Source organism: Tamandua tetradactyla, chromosome 8, assembly GCF_023851605.1.
Source record: "Tamandua tetradactyla isolate mTamTet1 chromosome 8, mTamTet1.pri, whole genome shotgun sequence".
Lineage (NCBI taxonomy): Eukaryota > Metazoa > Chordata > Mammalia > Pilosa > Myrmecophagidae > Tamandua > Tamandua tetradactyla.
Window position 1 is genome coordinate 55,419,243 of NC_135334.1, and position 26,095 is coordinate 55,445,337.

Genomic DNA, 26,095 nt, shown 5'->3' on the forward strand with positions numbered 1-26,095 from the left:
TATACAGTACCTGTCATAGTCTAGGCATACACTTGATGTCTCTTTGACCAATGGGCATGAGACTGGGGAATAGAAAATATGCAATTTCTATTGGTGGTTCTGAACTAGCGTATTTTTACACTGTCTGATTAGACATCTCATCTCATGTATCAGCATATGCCTGGGTGATGTTGCATTACCTTTGGCACCTGAGCAGAGCATGAGAGTGCTGTCAACACAAGCAAAATATTGGCTTATATTCTTTAAAATAATTTCTTTTCTCCCTGCCTGTAGCTAAACGGTCCGTGGTCTCTATCATCATTATCAGATGTGTCAAAAAGACAAAATATGGATATTTTTGTGTTAATGATTTTAATCGTGAAATTTTCAATAAAAATTTTATGCTTACTTAGCCAGTCTTCTCTGGCCTTCCCTAAGCACAGATTACTTGCAAATACCTATAGTAAAAATGACTAACTGGGTTACACAACTGAATGTTTTGACTACATAATACCATATATCTGAGGATTGTATTTCATTTGGCACAATGTTTTTTAGTAACATAACTCTACAAATATCCGTAGCCATGATTGATCAACTGCCTTAAGTTCCAGACCAAATGACTACTTTATTTCAAACATAGATGGTTTGGGGTCACAAGGAATATGACAAAGTAAAATTTTCATCCCATAGTTCTCAATTTGTTTTAAGACATTTCAGTCCATTTCCCCTTGCTTGGATTGATCTCCAAACTAAACTTCAGTAAGAGCTAACCTCACTCGTGGAGAATTTAGAAAAGCATTTGAAGAGGAAGATAATGCTCCCTACATTTAGAAGCTGAGTGAAATAACCACCAAGATAAAATTCTGGTGAAGTACGCAAGTTGTTCACAAAACTATTCATTTGACGGTCGTTAATTATAAGGGAACATAATTGCAATTTTAATGTTACTAAGTAACCAAATGTTTACCATGGAATCATTTCGGTTGAGATGAAAGATAAGCCTGTACACTCCACCTCCACTGACACACCTCTTCAGAATACATTTGGAATCTTTTAAAAGCTCTGTTTAATGCTACCAATCAGCATCTTTTGTTTTTTAGTGTGTTAGTTACCTTAGTGTGCTAACTTAAATGTGTAAGTTTACATCTTAAGACTTCTTGAGAATGGTTTCAAAGTGTTGATTTAAGTCAGTTCTTTTTTTGTGGGGACAATGTCACAGAAAGAGTTGTAAATGTATTTCTGGATACATTTACCACAAGGGAGTGTGTGATGGAAATAACAGTTAAATATTTTTCACATATGACCAGAAATTAACAATTCCAAAGATGGACAGAACTTTATCTGATAGTTCGGTTTTATGAACTTGCTTTATACTGTGCATAATTCTGTGGATATAAATCAGTCCTGCGGTTTTGGAATATTTTCCTTTCCTAATGCCTCAGTGATCTTTACTTATAAGGTGAATAACTTCTACCTACAGCAACACCATTTTTGTTAAACAGAATGTGAGAGAACATAATACAGTGATAAAGAGCAAAGACTTTGGATTCTGGCAGTCTGTGTTCTAGTCACTTACAGCTGTGTGACATTGTGCCATTTAGTCTCTTTGAACCTTATTCTTCACATCTGTGTTATGCGGATGACAATATCTATCACACAAGATTACCATCATGATTGAATGTGATCAACATTCAAAGAATTTAGCACAATGTCTGGCACCCAAGTATGTATGGGTTGAGTAGGAAAAGTAAAAGAGTTCTGCAGTGGGCTTGACAATGGAGAATAGAAAATGTGTGCTCCTACTGGTGGTTTTGAGCTAGCAGAGTTTTATACCACGTGATTAGATAGTCTATATAATGTATCAGCATTTGATTATGTGACATTGCATTGTCCTTGGCACCTGAGCAGAGCTTGAGATTGCAACTAACACAAACAAGATATCTGCTGGTTTCCTTTCTAGTAGTTACTTTCCACCTGGCCTGCTGCTATAAAATTTCCTAGAGGGAAGAACATGGAAAATACATATGGCCATAGTGGTAGATGGGAACTGTTCTAGTTTGCTAGCAGCCAGAATGCAACACACCAGAGATGGATTGGCTTTTAATAAAAGGGATTTATTTGGTTAGTTCTTCAGAGGAAAGGCAGCTAACTTTCATCTGAGGTTCTTTCTTACATGGGAAGGCTCAGGGTAATCTCTGCTGGCCTTCTCTCCAGGCCTCTGGGTTCCAACAACTTTCCCCGGGGTGATTCCTTTCTGCATTTCCAAAGGCCTGGGCTGAGCTGTGAATGCTGAGATAAGGTATGCTGAGCTGCTTTGGCTGTGCTACATTGAGCTCTCTCATTTAAGCACCAGCCAATTAAGTCAAACATCATTCATTGCAGTAGGCACTCCTCCTAGCCGACTGCAGATGTAATCAGCAACAGATGAGCCTTTACGTACCATTGGCTCATGTGCACAGCAACAGAACTAGGTGACTTCACCTGGCCAAGTTGACAACTGAATCTAACTACCACAACTGAATCTAACTACCGCAACTGAATAACAACTGGATCTCTGCGGGGAAAAAGGGAAGAGGGAGCTTGATTTGAAATATGATGAGAAGTTGGGAATAATTTTGCATAATCGGTTCCTATAAACTGATATGAAGCTGAACTGACACCAGCACCCCACTGATTATGGGGGATTATTATTACATCTGTGTATATAAGTTCTCCCTGCTAGCAGATATCTGTGGGAACAAAAGATGGAACGTAAAAATAATAACTAGGATTTCCTCTCTGCCGCAGTGTCAAGTGTTTTGTAAGTACTAACTCATGTAATCCTTTCAATAGTCTGAGAGGTAGGCATTTTTATCCCTGTTTTACAGGTAGGAAAACTGTTTTCTAAGTGTAAACCCAAAAATTAATAAATAAAGTGTCCCTTCAACTCTGCAATATGTCATCTGCTACTTCCATCAATAACACGAATGTTCTAGCATACGAGAGAGTATGTTCTTATCATCCAAAAAGAAAAAAGAAAAGCTTTAAAATTAGAAATCAGGCTTTAGGAAGATCCTGGTTACTATTTAGTAGCCTAAACGTGGGATGCTTGTGCGCCTCGCACTCCTGCCTCTGTGTCATCCTGCTCCCTTCTCTTTACTTTTATTCAACTCACTGCTCTGATGCAACTACCTGTATTTGTTTTCTTTACTGAAATAGTTTCTAGAGCTTGTAGAATTTTAAACACTTAATATGCATGTGTCAAATAGACAACATCTCTGTTGATAAAATATTTTTATTTCTTGGAAGCTCAGTCAAAATGTGTTTGGACAATGAGGTTGAGATTCAATATTTAATGTTGTATTGTTTACAGAAATCTAAAATCTCAGGGCTGACTCTAAGGAAAAAAATCACTTGAACATAATTGCATCATTTTGAATTTGACTTAAAGATGTAGTTCCCAAATTAGTAGAAGGAATGGTTAATCTTCATTAAACCTATCAGGTAGTATTTATCTTCTTATATGTAAAGATCTTCCCACACCATTTTGAGAATGTGGAAAAAACCCCACAATATTTAGATAGTAAGTTTCTGTAAGAGTTAACATAGTAGTTTAGAGCCCTGTCTGTGAGTCAGGCAGACTTTAGTTCCAGTGTGTTTGTCACAATCTAGCATGGTGATACTCAGCAAAAGGATTAATATCCAAACTGTTATCTGTTAAATGGAAATAATATTAATCCATATGTTTCAGTTTGCTAATGCTGCCAGAATGCAATATGCCAGAAATGGATTGACTTTTACAAAGAGATTTATTTGGTTACAAGTTTATAGTTCTAAGGCCATGAAAATATCCAAATTAAAGCATTAACAAGAGGATAATGTCACTCAAGAAAGGTCGATCATATTCGGGGTTTCTCTGCCACATGGGAAGGCATAAGGTGATGTCTGCTGGCCCTTTGCTCCTGGGTTTCATTGCTCTCAGCACCTGATTCCAGGGGCCTTCTCTCTGAGCTTCTGTCTGTGTCCAAGCATCTCCACGTTTGTGTCTGCTCTCTTAACAGACGCCAGTGAGCTGATTAAGACCCACCCTGAATGGATGAGACTACGTCTCCATAGAAACAATCTAATCAAAGGGTCCTACCCAACAATTGGGTGGATCACATCTCTATGGAAACAATGTAATTGAGAGGTCCCACTCAACAATAGGTCTGCCCCCACAAGACTGGATTAGAAGAACGTGGCTTTTCTGGAGTACATAACCAGCACACCATAACTAATAATTTTGTTGCAAGGATAAAAATGAATAATGTCTGAAAAGAGCTTAGCGCTATGCCTGGCACATACAGTGAGTGGTCCCTGAGTAATTGCAACCATTATCATCATTGATTATTCCTCTAACACCTGCTGAAATACAGCTGGTCAGTCCTGGATCTATACATTTGAATTATTTGGGCATTATGTTAATCAAGATCTTTTTTACCCTGATAAGTTGGGAACCTAAAATTTTCCAATATATATTCAGAGCATAGAAAGGTACAGCCTCATTTTTAATGGGAACAATTTTAAATGAGGCAATTCATGTAAAGTCATAGGGAAGTGTCAGACGAAAAAAAGTACTTAGGAAATCATTATTTTTAAAATTACTATTATTACAAAATATTCATATCTTTTTATTAGGAATTAAGGTTTTTCTTTTCTGTTTTTTTTTAAAAATCTTGGACCTGATAATATACATTTCTGTAAATACCATTTGATACAAGGATAAAATATAAAAATATAATCAGAGGAATTATAATTTTATTAATCACAATATCTTTTGATCCATTAATGCAAAATCTTTATCCAGGCATAGCATATGAGTAAGGCTTGGAAATCACGTGTATAAATCAAATACCATGTTAATGTGATCCTCAGTCTCCTGCTGTCGTGAAGCAATATTGTTGGCAGTCAGTAGTGTCCCTAATTCCTCTGCTCAGCATGGGATCTCGGCTCTGTTGGCTTGTCAATTTCAACAGGTGTCACTGAGCTAAGAGGTGATTAGGTCCAGGATGCTGGTTCCCTGTGAAGGTAGAACTCCATGCTTAGGAGTTGTGATCAGCACCCTGAAGATTCCCCTCTTTGCAGGAACCTAGGGACCCTTCTTAAAGTCACCAAATAGAGAACGAGTTCACTATTTGCCTGACAAATGGGCCTGGTGGGAAGCAGCCAGGGGACCATCTGTGCAAATCAAATGTAGTTATGATGGCTGGAACTGTAGCCAGAAAAAGCCTGCTTGGAAACTCTGAGCAAAGGACTACCCCATAAACTTGATGTCACTTAACTGTACCTCCAGACATAATATGTGCTAAGAAATCTGAATAGGGTGGTTTTGGGTTCTTTAAATATCTGAGAACAAATTTAAAATTTGTGCTTGTGTTATAAGGATCCTTGCATATATTTTGTGAGGTTCATCTCTACTTATGTAATATTTCCAGTTCTCTGCTATGGATGCTCATAGCATATTCCGGTATTCCTTCATCAGAAGTGTCCAGAGCTGGTAATCAGAGAGACGTATCTTAAAGATACCAAATTTTCTCTTCATTTTTCCTTTTTTGAGCAACCCCTTCCTATATGCTCTTTGGAATAAATATCTGCATAGAAATTTATATCACATGAAAGTATATAACACAGCAGCTTGGTGGCTTCTCTACTGTGCCATTTGTTTTATGTTTTTGTTTTTACTTAGTTCTGAGAGCCAGATGAATAGCTGCTTGTATAGACTAAGATAAGCCTGAGGTAATTTTCAAGAAGTTGCATGATTTCCTAGGGAAATTAAAATATGGGAATAAATCAACAGAAGATACAAAAGGGTCTCTCCTAAAATTGCTTGATGAGTTGGTAATTGGAGTTTTTTTCTGAGGGATTGTATTGAGCACTTTTCCTCGGTCCCTAAGAACTCATATCACATAATATTTGCTAACATGCATGGGCATTATGAATATACCTTGAAATATATTACCTGGATTTGCTTTCATAAATCTAACAACTCTATGAGCATTGGAAGTAACGTTATTTCCATTTTTCAAATGAAGAAACTGGCTCACAGAGTGGTTTAAGTACTTTCCCAATATCATAAACTTGAAAGTAGTTTCCAGAACACCTTATATAGACAAGCTAAGAAAATAAGTCTTAAACAATGACTGAGAAACTCATGTCCTCTACCACCTATAATGGGGTTAAAACAAACATCTGATGCTTTTATTTGTATTTTGAAATTTTCATAGATGAGCTTGTGGAAATAATATAGGAAATCTTCAATTAGAAAAGTCAGCATAATGTAGTGGAGAAGCAGCCTAGCATGCTATTTAAGAGCTTTCCAGCAGAGAAGACAGATATTAAAAATATAAATGTACAGTTAATTATCATTATAAGTGTTGCAAGGAAAACACACAGGATGCCACAAGAGTCTATTAAAAGAAGATATAACCTAGTCTGAAGAGGACAGGAAAGGGTTTTGAAGAAAAATTGAGATGTGAAACATATATTAGGAAAAGGAGGCCTGGAGAGAACATTCCAGGCACAGGAAGCAGCATCTCATTTTCTAGAACATAAAAGAGAGTCAGAGTGGTTAGAATTTGGAGGGCAAGAGGAAGACATAGCAATAGTCCAGGAAGAGGTGATGAGGGCATATGACCAGGGGGAGTTGCTGTTTGATGGAGAACAAACAGGAAAAAGATGAAAGAGGCGTAAGAATCAATGGGCCTTAGTGACGCTGTAGATATGTGCGGTATGAAAAGCTTGGTTTGAATCAGACTATCCATGGATTTTCTTTTTTGATAACTAAAGAACCCAAATAAGGAATGTTTTAGCTAAAATATAGAAGTCATGAGGAGGAGGAGCTGTTTCAAGGGGTATGAACCTCTTGAAAAGCTCCTGTGGGGGTGGGCATGAGTGTGGGTGTGTGAGGATACTAATTTCTTTAATTCTGAAATAGGAATACTCTGATGTCATTTCTTTTTTCTGCTGAAAGAGAGTAGCACAAAATCCTGTTATCGAAAGCTTTAAGTAATTGGGGGTTTGCTAAATAATTTGAAGAACCAAGCACTTATCTAGACTGAAAATATTTTTTCTTTCCTTCTTCTCCTTAACTTCTATTGTGATGTGATAACTTATAGGTGGCAGAGACTAATAAATTTAAGACACCAGAGAACAAAATATGGAAGATACTTATTTCTTTTAGAGCAAATGCCACTGCCTTTGGATTCAGCCAAACTGAGGGGCTTTCAAACGCCTGCCACCCTGAGTTAGCTGTAAAAGACTAAAGTATGCTTACAGGGTTCCTATTTACAGCTCTAGCAACTTAGATAGAGACCTCTTCATGTACTTAGGAGGCAGTTGATAACAGTGAGTAGAACACAAACTTTAGATCCAGCACCTCAGTTTGAATCCCGTGTCTACCACTTTCCTAGTAGCGTCTATCCTTAGGAAAATTGCCCTCCAAGCAACCACTTATTCATCTATAAAAGAGGGATACTATATTCATGCTATACGGGATTTTTGTTAGGATTAAACTCAGTAAATTTTGTAGATTATTTATTACATAAAATACAGCCCTGGTCTAGAGAGAATAAGCATGCAGTATATGATATTGTATTTATTTAAGCCTGAAGGACAGCAGGCCAAGATCTTGCTTCAGAGAACAGTGAACCTGCAATATGAAATACATGTGAACTTCATGACACCTAAGTAAGAATATTCTAAGTGATGCATAACTTGAAAACAACCCCTCTTCCCACATTGTTAGAGAAACATTTTTACTTAAAAATTTCTAGGTCAACTAATAACAGTGACCTTGCCCTGATCATATAACTTCCCTGAGCATAATTTCTTTATATAAGAAGCAAATTGGACTAGGCCAGCATTGGCCAATTGAAATATAATATGAAAGAAATATAATGTAAGCTACATGTATACTTTTAAATTTCCTAATAGCAACATTAAAAATGTGAAAAGAAACAAGTGAAGATAATTTAATAATATATCTTATTTACTCTACTATATCTTAAATATTATAATTTCAATATGTAATCAATATAAAATCATTGAAATATTTTATTTTCTTTTGGAGTATAAGTCTTCAAAAGCTGATATGTGTTTTATATTTACAGCACATCTTCATTCAGACTAGCCACATGTCAAGTGAATAATGGTTACTTTATTAACTACATTTCAAGCCAATTGTTTTTCTGTTTTCTTAATGAATATTAGTTTTCACGAGCACATGAGTTTAGCATAAGTGAAGAGTAGATTTATGATTTGAGTTCAAAAGGAGAGAAGGGTAGCTAAACTCTTGGCAACTGCTGAGTGGCAATATGGTTATATCTGTCCAGGAATCCATTCTGAGAATAAGTGACAAATGTTCCTCTGTTATTCTTTTTAGAAACTGAATACATTATCACATGATTACATTAAATTAGAATTCTGCCACATCCTGCTAATACATGTGTCATAAAAGATTTGAATCATTACGTGCCCTCAAATTGTACTCCTTATCAATTTCTGTCAAGAATACATTCATTGCTGGAAGCATATTCCTATTTTTCCTTTCAAGTAATAAAATTGCCCTCAGTTTGATGTCCCATGCTATCAATCACAAAGTGATAAAACAAATATGTAACAGGCCAACACAATTTCTGCTTCTCCCAAGGTTAAAGTGGAAGCTATTGGGATATATCATCAAGCAAGTAAAAGCAAGGATTATTTTTCACTCGATTTTCTTATCAGATAGGTTTTGTGTGTTAGAACAGTTTTAGATTTACAGAAAAACTGAGCATATGGTACATATAGTTCCTGTATATCTCTAGTGGCACATTCATACCCACACATGCACACATAGTTTCCCTTATCATAAATATCTCGCACTATTAGTATGGTACATTTATTATAGTAATAAACCAGTCGATACATCACTAATAAAATCCATAGTTTATTCAGATAGCATTTGTGTATTCGAAATACTTAATGTATACTTTTTGTGTATACTCAATGCTTTTTTTCTGTTGCAGCATACCATCTAGGACTTACATTACATTTAGTCATCATGCCTCCTTAGGCTCCTCTTGGCTGTGACAGTTTCTCAGAGTTTCTTTGGCTTTAATGATCTTGACAGTTTGAACGAGCCAGGTATTTTGTACAATGTCCCCCAATTTGGATTTGCCTCAAGTTTTTCTTGTGGTTTGTCTGGGATTATCAGTTTTAAGGAGGAAGATCACAGAGACAAAGTGTCATTTTTATGACAACATGCCATGGGTACCCTCAACAGGACTTAGGACTGTTGATGTTGACTTGAATTGCCTGGCTGAAGTAGTGTTTGTCAAGTTCCTCCACTAAAAGCTATTCTTTTCCCTCCTCTGTATTCTTTGGAAGGAATTCACTCTGCACAGCTGAAATTAAAGAATGGAGAATTTTGCTCCCCATCCTTTATGGTAGAGTATCTATTCTAATTTATTTAGAATTCCAAAGAATGGTTTATTATCCCCATTTATTAATTTATTTCATTATTTATTTATAGAAGTATAGATTGATATACACCTATTTTATAGTTTGGAATGTAATACAATAATGTTATTTTATTCTAACCTTGTCCTGCTTTGATCACTTGCAGTTCCTTCAGTTGGCTCTCATATCCTTTTAACATACCTCTTATTTGGGAGATGTTTTTTGGACAAATACATAATGTCATGCATTAAACATCACAATACAATACAGAATAATTTCACTACCCTAAAAATGCCTTTTCCAGAATGTCATATTTTTAGAAACATATGTATGTAGCCTTCTCAGACAGGCTTTTTTCACTTAGCAATATACATTTAAGTTTTCATCATGTCCTTTTGTAGTTTTATAGCTCATTTCTTTTTATCTCTGTACGGGTAAAGGATTATGTGAATGTACCACAGTTTATTTATTCATTCACCTATTAAATGACATCTTTGCTGCTTCCAGTTTGGGGCAACTATGAATAAAGCTGCTATGAATATCCATGTGCAAGTTTTGTGTGGAAGCAGGTTTTCAAACTCCTTTAGATAAGGAGTATGATGGGTGGATCATGTGGTATGCCTATGCCTAGATTTGTAAGAAACAGGAAGTCTATTTTCCAAAATTCTGTAGCATTTTGCATTCCCACTAACAATGAATGAGAATTCCTGCTGTTCTGCATCTTTGTCAGCATTTAGTGGTATCACTATTTTGGATTTTAACCCTCCTAAATGTTTTGTATGGTATCTTAGTGCTGTTTTAATTTGCAATTCCCTAATGACATATTATGTTGAGCATCTTTTCATATGCTTATGTGCCATCTATATAACCTTACCTTTGGTGAGGTGTCTGTTCAGAGCTTTTGCCTGTTTTGTAATTTGGTTGTTTGTTTTCTTATTTTTGAGTTTTAGAGGTCTTTGTATATTTTGGAAGCAAATCATTCAGCAGAAATGTATTTTGCAAATACTTTCCTAAGTATGTTGCTTGACTTTTCATTCTCTTGATGTATTTGCAAAGCAGAAGTTTTTAAAATTCTAATAAAGCCCAACTTATCAACTTTTTTTCTTTCGTGTATCATGCCTTTGGTGTTCTAAAAATTCATCACAAAGTCTGAGGTCGCAAACATTTTCTCTTATGTTATATTATAGAAATGTTATAGGTTTGCATTTTCTGTTAATGTCTGTGATCTATTCTGAGTTAACATTTGTAAAGGCATAAGGTCTGTTTCTTTGTTTCCTGATTTTAATCACAAATTCCATGGAATGAGTTGACTGAACAACAGGGATTTATTGGCTCATAGTTGTGAGGCTAGAAGAAGCCCAAAGTTGAGGCATCAGAAAGGTTATGTTTTCTCCCCAAAGTCTGTGATGTTCTGAGGCTGGCTATCAATGATCCTTGGGGGTCCTGGGCTTTTCCATCATATGGCAATGTACTCTCTCCTTCCTTTTCCAGGTTCTGTTGACTTACAGCTTTAGCTTCTCATGCCTATCTCTCTCTCTATTTGAATTTCATTTTGCTTATAAAGGACTGTAGTAATTGGAATCAAAGCCCAACCTGATTCATTAGTCCATACCTTAACTAGAAATAACATCTTCAAAAGGTCTTTTCTACAATAGGTTAATGACCCACAAGAATGGACTAAAAACATTGTTTTTTCTGGGGTACATAATTCTACCTACTACAGTCAGTATCTACATTCTTTTTTCTTCCATTTTTTTACACCATTTATTGAAGACTATTTTTTTTTTCTCCACTGAATTGTCTTTGCTGTTTGTCTCAAAGATCAGTTGACTATATTTGTGTGGGTCTATTTCTTGGCTCTCTATTCTGTTCCATTGACCTGCTATACTATTTTGATTATTCTAGGTCTTGAAGTCAGGTAGTGTCCAACTTAGTTCTTCTCTTACAGTATTGTGCTGGCTCTTTGGAGTCTTTTGCTTTTCCATATGTATTTCAGAATTAGTTCAATGCCATAAATGAGATAGCGTGCTAGGATTTTGATGGATATTGCATTTAATCTATGGATCAAATTGGAAACAATTGCATCCCAACAACATTGCATCTTCCAATTCATAAACTTGGAATATCTCACCACTTTTCTAAAACTTCCCTGGTTTCTTTCACTAGAGTTTTGTAATTTTATGCATACAAAACCCATACATGGGGTCACCGTGGCTCAGTAGACAGAGTTCTTGCCTGCCATGCCAGAGACCCAGGTTCAGTTCCCGGTGCTTGCCCATGCAAAAAAAACACCTGTACATGTTTTATCAGTCTTGTACCCAAGCAGTTCATCCTTTTTGTGCTAAAGTAAATGGTATTTTTAACATTTCAACTTCCAAATGTTCACTGATAGTTTAAAGAAAAGCAATTGACTTCTGTATGCCAACACTATATTCTGTGACCCTTCTTCTGTAATGGTTTGTTATTTCCAGGAGTTTTGTGTATAGGTGGGTGTCAATTTGGGTGAATTTTTTTTCACATAGACAATCATTCTATCTGTGGATAGAGGGAGTTTCTTTTCCTCTCATATCTATATATTATTTATTTACTTTTCTTGTCCTATTGCTTGAGTTGGGACCTCAGGACCGTCAGTATCAGGTTGAATATATTTATGTTTTGCTTTTCTATGAATTAGGAGAGTGTATAACCATGCCTTGTTCCTGATCTTATGATGAAAGCATCCAGTTTTTCACCATTAAATATGATGTTAGCTGTAGTTTTTTGCTGATGGTCTTTACCAAGTTGCAAAAGTTCCCTTCTACTGCTAGGTTGCTGAGAGCTTTTTACCATAAATAGGTTTGGATTTTTTCAATGGCTTTCTAAATTAAAAATCATTTAATTCTACCTTTTGAGGCAAATGGGTTCTTGGGAATGTTAGACCTACTTAAAAATAATATAAACCATTTTGCTCACGAAAAAAATTGGCTATGTCTTTGGCTCATGAACTGTTAATAAATTATTTTAATTATATTTCTTCTAGCAGTATTCAGGATAGAAGAAAGTATACCAAAAGCAGGCTAACCTCTTGTACCTTTATATAAATGCAAAAATGAACAAAACTGATCTTCAGGGGGCCTCCCCTCAGGGATTTTTACATTTCTATTACAGTGGAATTTTTTTCCTCTGAAAAAACTCAAATTCTTTTCTGCATGTACTTTAATGCTCTTCCTAACATTTGGAAATATGACAGATCTCAACCTTACACAGGGCCTTTATATGGAAGGAGTGATCTGATCAAGCTCATATTAATATTATTGATCAAAGTTTTTTTTTAATTCACATTTTTCTCTGTGTTTGGGATAATATATTTTTGGCTACCTCTGTCAACTTTTCTAAGCTTCTATTTTCTGAAGTTGGTGGGAGAAACTAGTAACAATTTAAAGCTTTGAGAGTCACCCAAGCTCTTCTCTCTTATCAGACACCCACCTTCTATTTCCAAATGCTTATTGCAATAGCTAAATTTACCACTGAGTCAATTTCTTACATAGATTGGTCATCCATTATATTTCTCTAGTCCTTAGCAGGATTACAGAATGCGCTTTGATATAATATTTCTCAACAATCCTATATAAAAAGTGGAGAGCATTATCTTAGTAATGCATCAAAAGAAATCAAAAGCCCACAAACATGTTCCAAAACGGTCTTGCTGTATGTCACCAGTTGGATGAAGAGCCAAAAATGAAGTTGAGGCCTCCTCGACCACCTTAGTAGAACAGACAGTATTGATTTAGGAAACAGACCAACCCTGACCATACTTTAACTGCAGGATTTTCTGTCAGGTTTGGATAAGTTGCTATCTTTTTCAATTTCACCATCTTTGAAGTTAAGAGGGCATAAAGGAGATGATGATGATGATAGCTAATATTTATGAACACACGTACATAGGATTCTTAGACATATTATGCAGTTTTAATACCCAATTTTTTAAAGGCTTTATAGGAACCTTAGGGAACTCTTAGATATGTCTGTGGGCCTCCCGAGACTAGAAAGATGCCCATTTGAGAATCGAATATATAAATGTATATTACAGTGTCTCCCTATGTGTACTGGTTCTCTTCCCCATGGTTTTCCTGCTGGACTTGACCATATGAATATACACATAATACTGTGTAATTATATTTTTAAAAAATTCATTGCTGTTAATTACATTTACAATATTGTGCTACAATCACCACCATCCATTGTCAAAATGTTTCCATTATCCCAAATAGAAACTGTACATTTTAAGCCTTGACTCCTTATTCCTTACCCCTGCCCTGTTCCCTAGTAGCCTGTATTCTAAATTATGTCTCTATGAGTTTTCTGATTCTACTTATTTTGTATCAGTGAGATCATACAATGTTTGTCCTTTTGTGTTTTGGCTTATTTCACTCAACATGGTGTCTTCAAGGTGCATCCATGTTGTCACATGTATAATTAACTTTAATAAGAATATAATATGTCAGCTTTTAAGCAAAAGATTGTCAAGCAGTCATTTAAATGGTGGTTCTGTAACACTGAGCTGTATGTTCCTTAGTCAATCATTTTTTCATTTTTTTTTTTTTTCTTGCATGGGCAGGCACCAGGAATCAAACCTGGGTCTCCGACATGGCAGGTGAGAACTCTGCCTGCTGAGCCACCGTGGCCCACCCTCTGTTACTCCTCTTTACAACATCTCTCTCTCTCCCTCTCCTTTTTATTCCTTGAGTAGCTGGTCAGATAAATTGTATATCACTTCTCTTCACAGAAATCTGATGAGGAGATACTGTATTCTAATGAATTTCCCTTATCCCTCTGCATGTTAGATATGAAGGAGGTACTTACCAAATTCTACCTTTCCATTTTTACAGAAGATCTGATAATCCTTACAGTTCACATACACACTTCAAATATACTACCTCGGATAGTTCTTGAAACGTAGATGCCCATCCCTAGGTGGAGTTTAGAAACACCATTTTAGTGGGGTCTCAGGAATTGAGATTTTAGGAGGTACTTAGGTGAAACCTTTATGTTCATTTAAGTTCAGGTTTTTATCTTAGTTCTGCATTTGCTCCATTTCTTAATCAGCCCCAGTCATGTTTTGTAATGTTTCTTCTTGCCTTTAATCTAAAGAATTTATTGCCCAGGGCTCTATGCTATGATGTGCTCAGACTGAGAGAGTGAAAACCATTCATAAAGCAGTAGAGCTTTGTGGACCACAGTTTTGAAACTGTATTCCAGCATGTATCTCCACTCATGGAAAGTGTTTTGAGGCCTTAGCCTCTCACTGCCAGGAAATGAGAAACAGGTTGCCAGCCTGTGGTTTCAATGAGAAACAAAAGGTGAGCAGAAATAGGAGTTTTTATTTTCTTTTTTTTTTTTTTGCTATACCTATGAGAAGAATTGCAGGTTCATAACCTAATCTTCTCATAAACTACTTCAGGTAACACGTATTTTCCTAGAAGAAATGGGATGTTCTTATTAAAATAATTAGAGGGGTGACGTATTGCTCATGGAATGACAATGCTATTCTCATAATATATTTACTTTGTGAAATACTTTAATTACCAAATAAAAAATATATAACATTTTTCAAAATTATGGATGTTAGATATTTTTTATATCTGAAAATTCTAGGAAAAATGTAAAAGTCCAGAGAATATGATTCATGTACTTGTATATTTTAGGCTAGCTTCTTTGAGTTTATTATTATTTCTAAAATTTTATATTGGTAGCAGCAACCAATATAATAATCGCCTTCATTCTCAAATGTTTACATGCTATTTCTTTTTGTTTGAAGTTATTTTTTTTTTTGCTTTCATTTGTTTGATTTGTGACTATCTCTAAAATAATTATTCAAGCCGTATTAATAATCACTCTTTCTGGCTATAGCAGCAAGTCAGTAATTCTGAAATTAGTTCATGACAAAGGCAGGTGGAAATTGATAAGCCCATATAGTAGAAGATACAGGTTTAAGCTTAATTTTTTGTCTCCAAATGCAGTGGGTCCGAATTGAATCCCATTTGATTCTCCTCGATAGCCACCATCATTACCACAACTATCATTTATTGAGTCCTTTCCATATGCCATTGCTCATTTAACCTTTGTAATGATCTGATGAGATGGGTATTAAAGTTTCTGTCCCTTCATATATGAGTACATTGAGGCTTAGTGGGGTTAAATAACTTGTCCCAGTTCATACAACTAGCAAGTAATGGTGAAAAGCTTAAATCTGTGATCTGATTCATCATATAATAGAATGGATATCAGATTGAGAGTCAGAGGAGAAATGGAAGATGTCATTTTTAATGTGAGGAACAAAAAAATCATGGCACCTTCTTTGGGGAACTTAACAATAGAAGTTCTGTTTTGAAATGTCCTTGATGGCAATTAACATGAATCACCATGAGTAGTATGGAAATAGCCCTGACTATTAGCTAAGGATTCATGCTTTGGAAGCAGTGTAAAATAAGACCGGATCAATATAGTGGAGCCAGATTATACAAGATTTTGAATTCCAAGTAGGGCTTAATCTTGATGTAGTAGAAGGGTTATTGGAAAAGAGTGTGGCCTTCTAAAAGCATTGGTCTTCTGAGATGAGATACCAACCAATATTGGAGTTACCAGGGAAGCGAGGCTTTGAATATCTAAGGATCCATTCAGTAAATATTTATGACAGATAGTGTGCTAGAAGCACACTGCACAAAGATACTTTAGACACCAACCCTATTATCAAGAAGCTTGTGTCCAGTAGTAGGTAAAAGGAAAATTAAAGGGAATTTTTAAAGTGCCTTACAATGCAGAAGTTATGGAGTCTATACATGTTTCAGTGGGAATGCAGAAAGACGATATAATCAACCTAGCCAGGATGGTGGAGGTGAGAATAACGGAGATGGCTACCCAGAAGAGGCAACGCCTGAATGAATGTTTATTGGGCCATGCAAAAGAAGCCACTGAGAAGTGGAGGGATTCCAGATAAACAACAAATCCTAGAGCCAGGGAGATCATAATGGTGAACATTTATTGATTTCTAAGCCTAACACAACTCTTTGAGATAGGTGCTCTTATTTTGTTCATTTTACATACAAGGGAACTTAAGACACAGAGAGGATAAACAATTTCCCAAAGTTGCTAAGGTAGTAAATGGAAGAAGCAAAGCTTGTTTGACCTAAGCAGTCTGTTGTCAGATTCTTACCATTGCAATATGCTGTCTCGACGATGGTGGTCATTGCTTAACTGAAATGTTAGAGTCAAATAATACATTTTTAGACAATAGTGTGAGTCATTAGAAAGAAGTCAAATTCCAATAGTAAATTAGGACTTAGGAGAATTAATTCAAAAACAGAGAATAAGGCAAGATGATAGGTCGGATATTTGCCAGGAAAATACAAGCAGAAATGAATTAGGAGCTTTTTTCTATCTCAGACATGAATCATCAGATAAACCTCTTCTCAGCCAAGATTCCTTATTTAGTTAAGTGCTGGCCAAATTAGTGATAATGCCTCATCTCACCATAACCAGAGACATTCTGAGTTTACTGTTCACACTGAAAGCTGGTTTTACCAACTTTGGAGTATGAGTATTGTATATAATAAATAATATTAAGAAATACTTCTCAATAATTTTGTTAGGTATGATTGTGACATGTGTTTGAAAGACTTCATAATGTGTTCACAGGTGAAATTCCTTTATGCCAAGGATGTGCTTTAAAATATTCAAAAAAAGTAGGGAGTTTAGATGGGATAAGATTGGCAAAACATTGAATATTAATAAAGCCAGGTAATGGATACTTGGGGGGGGGTCTGTTACTTTATTCCCTCTCTTTTTGAGTATGTTTGAAACTCTGCATAGTAAAAAGTTAAAAAGAAAGTGATTTCATTTACAGTTTTTATGATTATTGGTGATGGGATTTGTTGGCTTTATTTCAACAGTTAGGTTCAACAATTCCCAATTCATTGGGTAAAATGGAATGACACATTACTTAACATATGTTCAAGACTTCTGAGCAAAACTATTTGGTGTGCAAATAAGAATATCCATTTTTATAGTCAATCAAAGTTTTAATGAACTTTTAAAAAAGTTTTTGTTTATACACTTTCCATATCTACCAAATATACCCTCCCTCATCCCCCTTTCTTTCACCTCTTGGTAATCTTTAGTTCACTTTCTGTCTCTGAAGATTTGCTGTTTCCTGATATCTCTTATAAGTAACACAATACGATAATTGTCTTTATGCATCTTCGATTTTGTGGAGCATAATATTTTCAAAGTTTTCCAATGCTACAGTGTGTCTCAGAACTTCATTCTTTCTTATGGCCAAATAATAATGCATTGCAGTATGTATCACATTTTGTAGAGTACCCATTTTTTTTATCAAGATTAGAGAAGAAAAGACAATTACTTTCATGATATTTGAATATCTTTGAAGTCAAATTGTGTAGAATCTTTGTTTAAGAATGAAGAGGAAAAGGAAACTTAAAAAATATGATTTCTGTCAAAGTTTCTGCTTCTGGTCCCTCTGGGAAACCAAAACAAATAGAACATAACCTCTAAAATCATTTATCTCAAGGAATTTTGTATTCAATCTCTTTTCTCAAATTGAGTTTGATTTTATTCTGAATTTTACTCTGTTCCTAAATTTTATGACTTCATCCTTGAACCACTGGCTGATGTCATTAAGCACTTATCTAGTTGCAGCTTTTAATTTTGGCCTCATTAATACAGGAAGTTCTATCTGCTCTTTCTAAATTTTGAAGTGTTTGCTTCTGCTTTCTCCAGAAGCCACAGTTCCCTGTCACTGGCTTCTTTTTAGGCAGGATTCTTTTTCTCTGAAAAAGAGAGCATCAGTTGATAGACATGTTTTTGATTATGAGAGAAATGACATAAGATAAAAAAAGAGTACAGATCCTTTTAAACAAAAATAATTGAGCTACCCAGTCATTGATAGACTGCTGGATTCAGTTCCCAGCTATCTTACAGAGAAAGAGGATGGAGTGCTCCTAGACCTCTAGAGATGGGTTCAAAGGCAACTCTATGTTATCAAACCATTATGGTTCTACCATGGACCACTTCCTTTGGACCTTGTAGGAATATCTTTCTCTTGAATGCCTCAAGCATTTCTCACTGCATAGAAACTGCCTAAAAAAACAAGCCAAGGTAGGGGTAACTTCTAGAGGGTCTTTTCCCCAGACTTTGTCAATAACAGACCCTTATCCCAGATATCATGTTGGAATGTGCTGTAGCAACAGTATGCAAGGTACTAAAATAGGTGTTGGGAAGACATAGGGGTACTCCAAATTGCCATCTTCTTGTAGACACAAGACTAGCACAGAAAAGGATCATACAGATTAGAAATATAGGGTATGTAACAAGCCCGAGGTCCAAATGAACTGTTCACTGAGAATATTATGGAAATTCCTTGCAAAGTTAGGGAATATCAGGAGACCTGAGTGGTAAAGAAGCAAATGTAGGGGCTTTGAGGTCCATAGGCCTGGGTTTAAAATATGGCTTTGATATTTTTTGACTATTAAAGTTGTACAAGTTGCTTAACCACTCTGTAGTACATAACTTTTTATCTGTGAGGTAGAATAATAATTATATTATTAGGCATTAATAAAAGTAGATTGTATAGTATGTGATTAAGCATATAATTAGTTTTTGATTAATGGTAGCCATGATTATTAATAAATGTACTTTAATGGACTTTTTTATTTCTAAATAGGTAATATAGATTGATGACTATTCTAGAGTTTAGAGAGAACTTTCCCAACCCTTAAACCCACTGTTTGCCAAAGGCCGTACGGCAGTACTTTTTTTAATGTTTACTATGTGTTATTTTTGAAATTCTATTAAGTGCCTCTTCTGGCTTGACTCCTGGGCTAAGAATTCACCCTCAGCATAGCTGCTGGTTAACCAAATGGGACAGCCATATTTCCTTCCCGAGCAGCATGGTATGACAGGGTAAGTTCTGCCACTCTTCTTCTCTGAAGCCTTAGTTTCCTCGTACATGACCTAAGACCACTGATACCTACCTTCAAACATTCTTGTGGGGATTGAATCAGTGATGTGTGTGAAAGGCATGGAATGTTCACTCATGCACATTAGTTACTTATTATATATTTGTACCTTCCTTTCTCTTCCATTCCCCAGTCCTGAGCATCAGCTGCAGAAGCTGTAGAATTAAAGGCATAGAGTTGGTGACTGTTAAGATCCCTACCAGCCTATAACTTCATGGTTGCTGAATATCCACGTATAGCAAAGGTGACCTTGTCATAAATAATGGTTTCCTGACAGAATGTCTGGCTGTTAATACTTCCCTGTCTGTAATGCATTGCTATTAAGCCTCAGCATCATTTTTTCTTGTCCTGCCTTTTTCCCCACTGACCTTTCATTAATATTATTCACTTTCAGACAGTTGATGTAAATCAAATTTCTCTCATTTGGCTTTCTGCTAGACTGAGGTGCAAGTTTATAATCTAACTATGGTCATAGATTTATAAATTCAAACTTTAGTAAATGGAACATACATTTTTAATGTGCTTTCGTTATTATTATATAGAAGAGAATTTTACTAGTGTGTCTCTAAGGGTAATGTTAAATTGGCAAACTTGCAAGTAGCTGCCTTGTTCACCAACTTTCAGTATCACTTCAATCTTTCCTTGAAACAGCTTTGAATTTTTTCAAATTGTTTTGAAAAAACAATGTTTACCTAACTAGTCAATATAAGCTTCATTATCATTGGCAATTAACTGCAATTTCTTCCAGCATGTATAGCCAAATCAGTGTGTATGGTCAATCATCTAGAAATAATTAGAAGTATTTGCTGCTTCTGGGGCTACAATCTGCCATTTTAGGTTAGTGATTAATTGTGGGAAATTGTTGTTACAGTTCTGATATAATGCAATGTGATTTTATTTGCATCAAAGCTCTTCCAGACAAGCTGTTTGGTTCACTGATCATTTGAATACTTGTAAAATGGCCCAAAGCCTATCTTAAAGCTTTTGTAATCATATCCCTTTCACTGTCACTAAATTTTGGTTTCAGTCAGCCTGTGGGAACCACACATACACACACACACACACACACACACACACACACACATAGAGATCAATGTGCTCAAATAGGCGGTCACCAGTGAGGGTCATTTAGGAAAAGCCTAGACACCATCTTTGAGTGTATCTTTCAGTGAAGAAACAAACTCTTTAGCAAGGGAGGAAATGTGTAGGTGTCCCAAATATTTGGAAATGGTTGTAGGTATAAAGACCCAACATATTCAAGTTATTAAAATATCTGTCTACCCTCCCTTTCTCCTAGAATCTTATGCTACTGGAAAATTAAATTGTGAATTCCATTATGCACCCAGATTCTGTGCCAAGTAGTGGCAGCTTGGTTGTTATTTTCATCAGAGCTTTACACAACAACTTCAATTCTATGAGGAAGGTGAAATGGTGCCTCACCCTTTTTCCTTAAAATACCGGCCCCTGATATTACAAATCATGCGAGGAGATTTGTAACTGGAATCTGCTTGAAAAGAGAGCCTAGGAAGCTCCTGAAGCTATTTTTGCATAGCAAACTCTTTGTTTTTTTATTCGTCATTTCAAGAGTTGATAGAATTTAGAGGTAGGGTGGGGTCTAAGGCTTCTTCAGTGTCAATCCTTGGTACTGCTTCTGCATGAAGGGAAGCTGGCCAGAACTTCCTCACCTTTTCTAATTTTTCTTTCATTCTTATGTGAAGGGGTTTTGAAAGCAGATTCTCTCTAAATTCAGTATATGCAGAATTTAAATATCAGTGTGCATAAAGTTCCAAGTGGATTTGTTAGGAATGCATTCCAGAATCCCCCAAATCCTGTATTTGCAAACCTGCAGTGAGAACAGAGAATCTGCCTTTCCAACAACCTCCTTAGGAGATGCAAAGACATGTGTTCTAGGGAGGAGACATTTTGAATGTATTTATCTATATGGCATTATTTCTCCCTTATTTATTTCCTCTCCTTACAAAGGAGAGGGATGATGCGAGGTTAGTCACTAGATGAGTATATGAGAAGCACCATCTCAAAATATGAGCTGCCCCTCAATTAACTGGTAAATAGAATTCAGTATTGTGGACAGAACACTGTATTAGAAGTTATAAAGCTGGATTCCACATTTGGTTGTACTCCCCAGCTTATTTTCTCTACTCATTAACTTAAATTCTCTAGCTTCTTTAGCATCTTCTTTTGGGAAATAAGTACTTCAATATTATCTTTCCTACTCATCTCACAAATTTTAGAGGAGGATCAAAAGAGGTACTTGTTATTAAAGAGCTTTATAAAATGTTATGCAAATATAAATAATTATTATTATATGTGGTCTAGGATTAGAAATTATCATAAATTGAATTCCATGACAGCTTTGATCTTCTGCAGCTCTAATCCTTATTATTAGGAAAGGGGTTACAGAGAAGCCATTCAATGCTATGCTTTTACAACTACACAGTCTATAAATATCTGTGGTACAACTAAACCTTCCTCTTTGTTATAGTTTAACATGATAATCACAGATGATGGTGAGGGTAGTTTTGATGATATTCTTTCACTGGAGCACTCATCTTGCTTACTGAATCCCTCCATATTGTTTTAAATGTATTTGCATTTTAGCAGTTGTGTGCTTCTGTCAGCACTTGTCTCAATTTCTCTGTCTCTAATATGCTCACAGCTGGATCTACTTCCTCCACCAAACTTGTCTTTTAATATTCGCACCCACACACCACTATAAGTTTAAGTTGCTATCCCTTCCTTTGTGCATTCTGTGCATCCTATTTATTGGAGCATACCCTACTAGAACATACATTATTTGAGGGTTTAGGCCATATCTTCATCATGATTAATCCTTTGCACATATGCATGACACTGAAAAGGGATGAAGGCATGAATATAAGAATAAATAAATGAAAAGGCCTTGTCTGTAGGTTCAGGCATGTACAGACTGTCAACAGTCTCAGTACCAACAAAAGGAATTTAGAATGAAGAAGACTGATCACTTGAGACTCAACTAAGCTGTGAGGCTACTATCTTGCTATACCTTCCAGATGGGAGTACCTTGAGTGCTTTCCTTTTCTCCCTCCTGTGTGGTAGAACTGAGCTTCTTTCTTGTATTCCAGAAACTGATGATCTCACCCAATTCCAGCCAGCCCCATTTCTATGCAAGGATTTGATTCTTTTATGAATCCTTCACATACAGCAGGAATTCTATCCTAAATATTATTTAATTTCCTACTGTTAAACTGCTCCTAGGCAATGGTTGCTGCCACATTTCCAAATTCTTGCCCTGCCTTCCAGAGTTGACTAACTGTCGCGAATGTAACCATTCTACCATCATGTACTCAATAGATCATATTTGGCAGATATGAGGAAATCATCATCTGGCTATATTTTGGATTGTTCTACCATCCGTAGTCAGAACTGCCTCTGCAGCCAGATAATCATCAACAAATCTTCCAAGCCCTCACACTAATGAGCAGGCACTGCCCAATTCCAGCTTCTTTTGCAAACCTCTCATCCAAAGATTCTTAGATCCTAGAATTCTTATACATGTAATGATTTTTTATGCAGATATGTGAATAACTATACACAGAGAATGACTTCTCCTGATTCTCACAGAACTTTATTTGACATAATGTATTATTTTCACCCAAGGCATGTATTCTGGGTCTGCACTGCCCTGGTTCCAATCCTAGGAACTTACTGTAACTTACTGTAACTTGGGCAAATTAAAATAAGTTCTCTGTGGCTAATTTCCTCATTTTTAAAATGAGTATGAAAAAAATGCGTATAGTAATAGTATCCAACTTATGAGTTATTGTGAAGATTAATGAATTGCAACATGAGCATTCAGAACATGTGCAGCTGACTCCTAACCATATAGTCTCTAGAAATATATGTGCTTCTCCAAGCTGTATTTAATGGGTATTTTAATATTGATAGAACAAATATCCATGAGTTAATAATGATATAAAATAAATAATTGAATATAACTAAATGGGGGGAGTTTAAAGTTATTCCTCAATTCATGGTAGAATTCCAGTTAGTAAGTGTAAAAAGAAGGGCAGAAATGGAAAAAAGAATCATAATTTGGTAAACATCACAGATATAATCATTTCAGACAAAAATCACAAATATAAAGAAATGCTAAAATTTGAAAACAAAGGTAATGAAAAATAGGGTACTTTCATATTTGAATTCATCCCTCCACAAGCTATTTAGCTATTACAAAGGGAAAAGTAATAATATGTGGCATTATATATAGTATTACAGTGGAGAAACGTGTCAAAAATAATCTTAATCAAGTTATCACTTAAGGCCTCCAAATCACTCGTGTGGTGTTCTTATCCAAAATGCATAAGCAAAATATAACCAGGAGGAAACATAGACAAATCCAAGCAAAATATAACCAGAAGGAAGCATAGACAAACCCAAATTGAGAGTTAGTCTAGAAAATCATTATCCAGTATTCTTTTACAGTGCAACAACAGAGAGAAAAACATCACAATTCAAAACTGGGTAAAGGACTTGAATAGACATTTCTCCATAGAAGATATATAGAGAGAGATAATAAACACATGAAAAGATGTTCAACATCATTAGCTACTAGGGGAATGCATAAGAAAACCACATTGAGGTACCACTTCACATCCACAAAGGATATCATATAACAAACCAAGGAAGAGGAAATTAACAAGTTTTAGAGGGGATGTAAAGAAATGGAACTCTAGTCCATTGTTGGTGGGAGTGTACAATGGTACAGCTACTGTGTAAAACAATATTGTGATTCCCCAAAAAGTTAAACATAGAATCACTGTATTAACTGGCACCCCCACCTCTAGTTATATACCAAAAGAATGAAAACAGGGTTGCATATGTGTACACCAATGCTTATAGCAGCATTGTTCACTATCCCCAAAAGCTGGGAACAAAAAAGTCTGTCAACAAATGAATGGATAAACAAAATGTGGTACATGCACACAAGGAAATATTATTCAGCCATAAGAAAGAATGTGGTTATCAGATATGCTGCAACCTGAAAGAACCTTGACAACTTCATGCTCACTGATAAAAGAAAGGAACATAAAGCCAAAAATGGTATGAAATCACTTTTAAAAGATGGCTGGAAATAGCAAATTTGCAGAGATAGAAGATTAGAGGTTGTAGAGAGGAAGATGGTGGGAGGGGGAAAGTGGGAGTGTTTATTAAAATAAAATAAAATAAGGAAGGGCAAATAAGTTGTCAGACATCACACAATAATATTATTCAGCAATTAAAAAGAAGGAGGCTGGTGCACAGGTGGTTCAGTGGCAGAATGCTCACCTTCCATGAGGGAGACCAGGGTTCGATTCCTGAACCATGTACCACCCCCAAGGAAAAAAAAAAAAAAAAAAGAAAGAGGCAGTCTATATCTTCTGATTTGGAAGGCTCCTCAAGCAAAAAGTGTGGAGAGAATGTTCCTGTTGTATTAAAATATGCATATGTCTGTCTATCTACTATCTATCTATCTATCTATCTATCTATCTATCTATCTATCTATCTATCTATCTATCTACTTGTGTGTTCATAGAATGTATCTAGAAGTAAACACAATAAACTGGTTGCTTCTGAAGGGGTAGGATGAAGAAAAACTTGTTTTTCATTATATACTCTGCCTGATGCGCATTTCAAAAGTTTATATGTTCATATAACCTACTCAGAAAGTAATTTAAATCTAAAGATAACAAAAAAAATAGTTTATAGCTTAGAATCAAGGCTATTTTCCTGGTTTTGAAAATTTTACTTGGTTATGTAATATGTCAACATTTGGGGAAGGGAGGCTAAGGGCACATGAGATTAGTAAAATGTTTGTAAGTCTGAAGCTATTTAAAATTTTTGTAAGTCTGAAGCTATTTAAAATGGAAACATAAAATAAAATGAAATACCTGTCATGCCAAGAAAGGTACTAGTTCTTTGAAGGTTACAGAAAGCAGATATAAGGGCTCTTCTCCAGGAAGAGCTTATACTACAACAATGTAAAAAGTGCCAAGTGCTATGAGATATTAAATTAAATTCCATGGAATGTTGGAAATAGATTACTTCTAATGGGAATTTTAAAAGTCATGTCATGAAGGAGACAGCATTTTAGCTGCACCTTTGATGACATCTGGGAATAAAACAAGTAAAGAAGGAAGAGTGTCTTAGTTTGCCAGGTCTGCTGTAACAAATACTACAGACTGGTTGGTTTAAACAACAGCATTCATTGTCTCACAAATATGGAGGCAAGAAGTCCAAATGTGTTGGCAGAATTATGCTTCCCATGAAGTCTGTAGTGTCCTGGTGGTGATTTGCTGCTGTCTGTAATTCAATGTCTGCCTCTATCACGTGCTGGTCTCTCTCTCAGTCTGTCTCCTCCTACCATGTCTAGATTTCCTCTGCCTACGAGGATTTAAGGCATATTGGATTAAGACCCAACTTTATTGTTTGGACTCAACCAATAGCGTCTTCAAAAGTCTTATTACAAATGGGTTCATATCGACGGGTCCAGGGGTTAGGACACATCTTTGTGAGGAACATGATCCAATCGATAAAAGGGAAAAGAGAAGTTTAGGCACACACACACAAAAACCTGCCAAAGAACCAGGAGCAGATTATTTCAGTTG

At 35.8% G+C, this 26,095-nt stretch overlaps 1 protein-coding gene across 3 annotated transcripts in view; it reads left to right on the forward strand.

Moving 5' to 3' along the window:
• Positions 1-26,095, forward strand: part of GRM5 (glutamate metabotropic receptor 5) — a 543,390-nt gene that overhangs the window by 267,707 nt on the left and 249,588 nt on the right. The window lies entirely within an intron of this gene.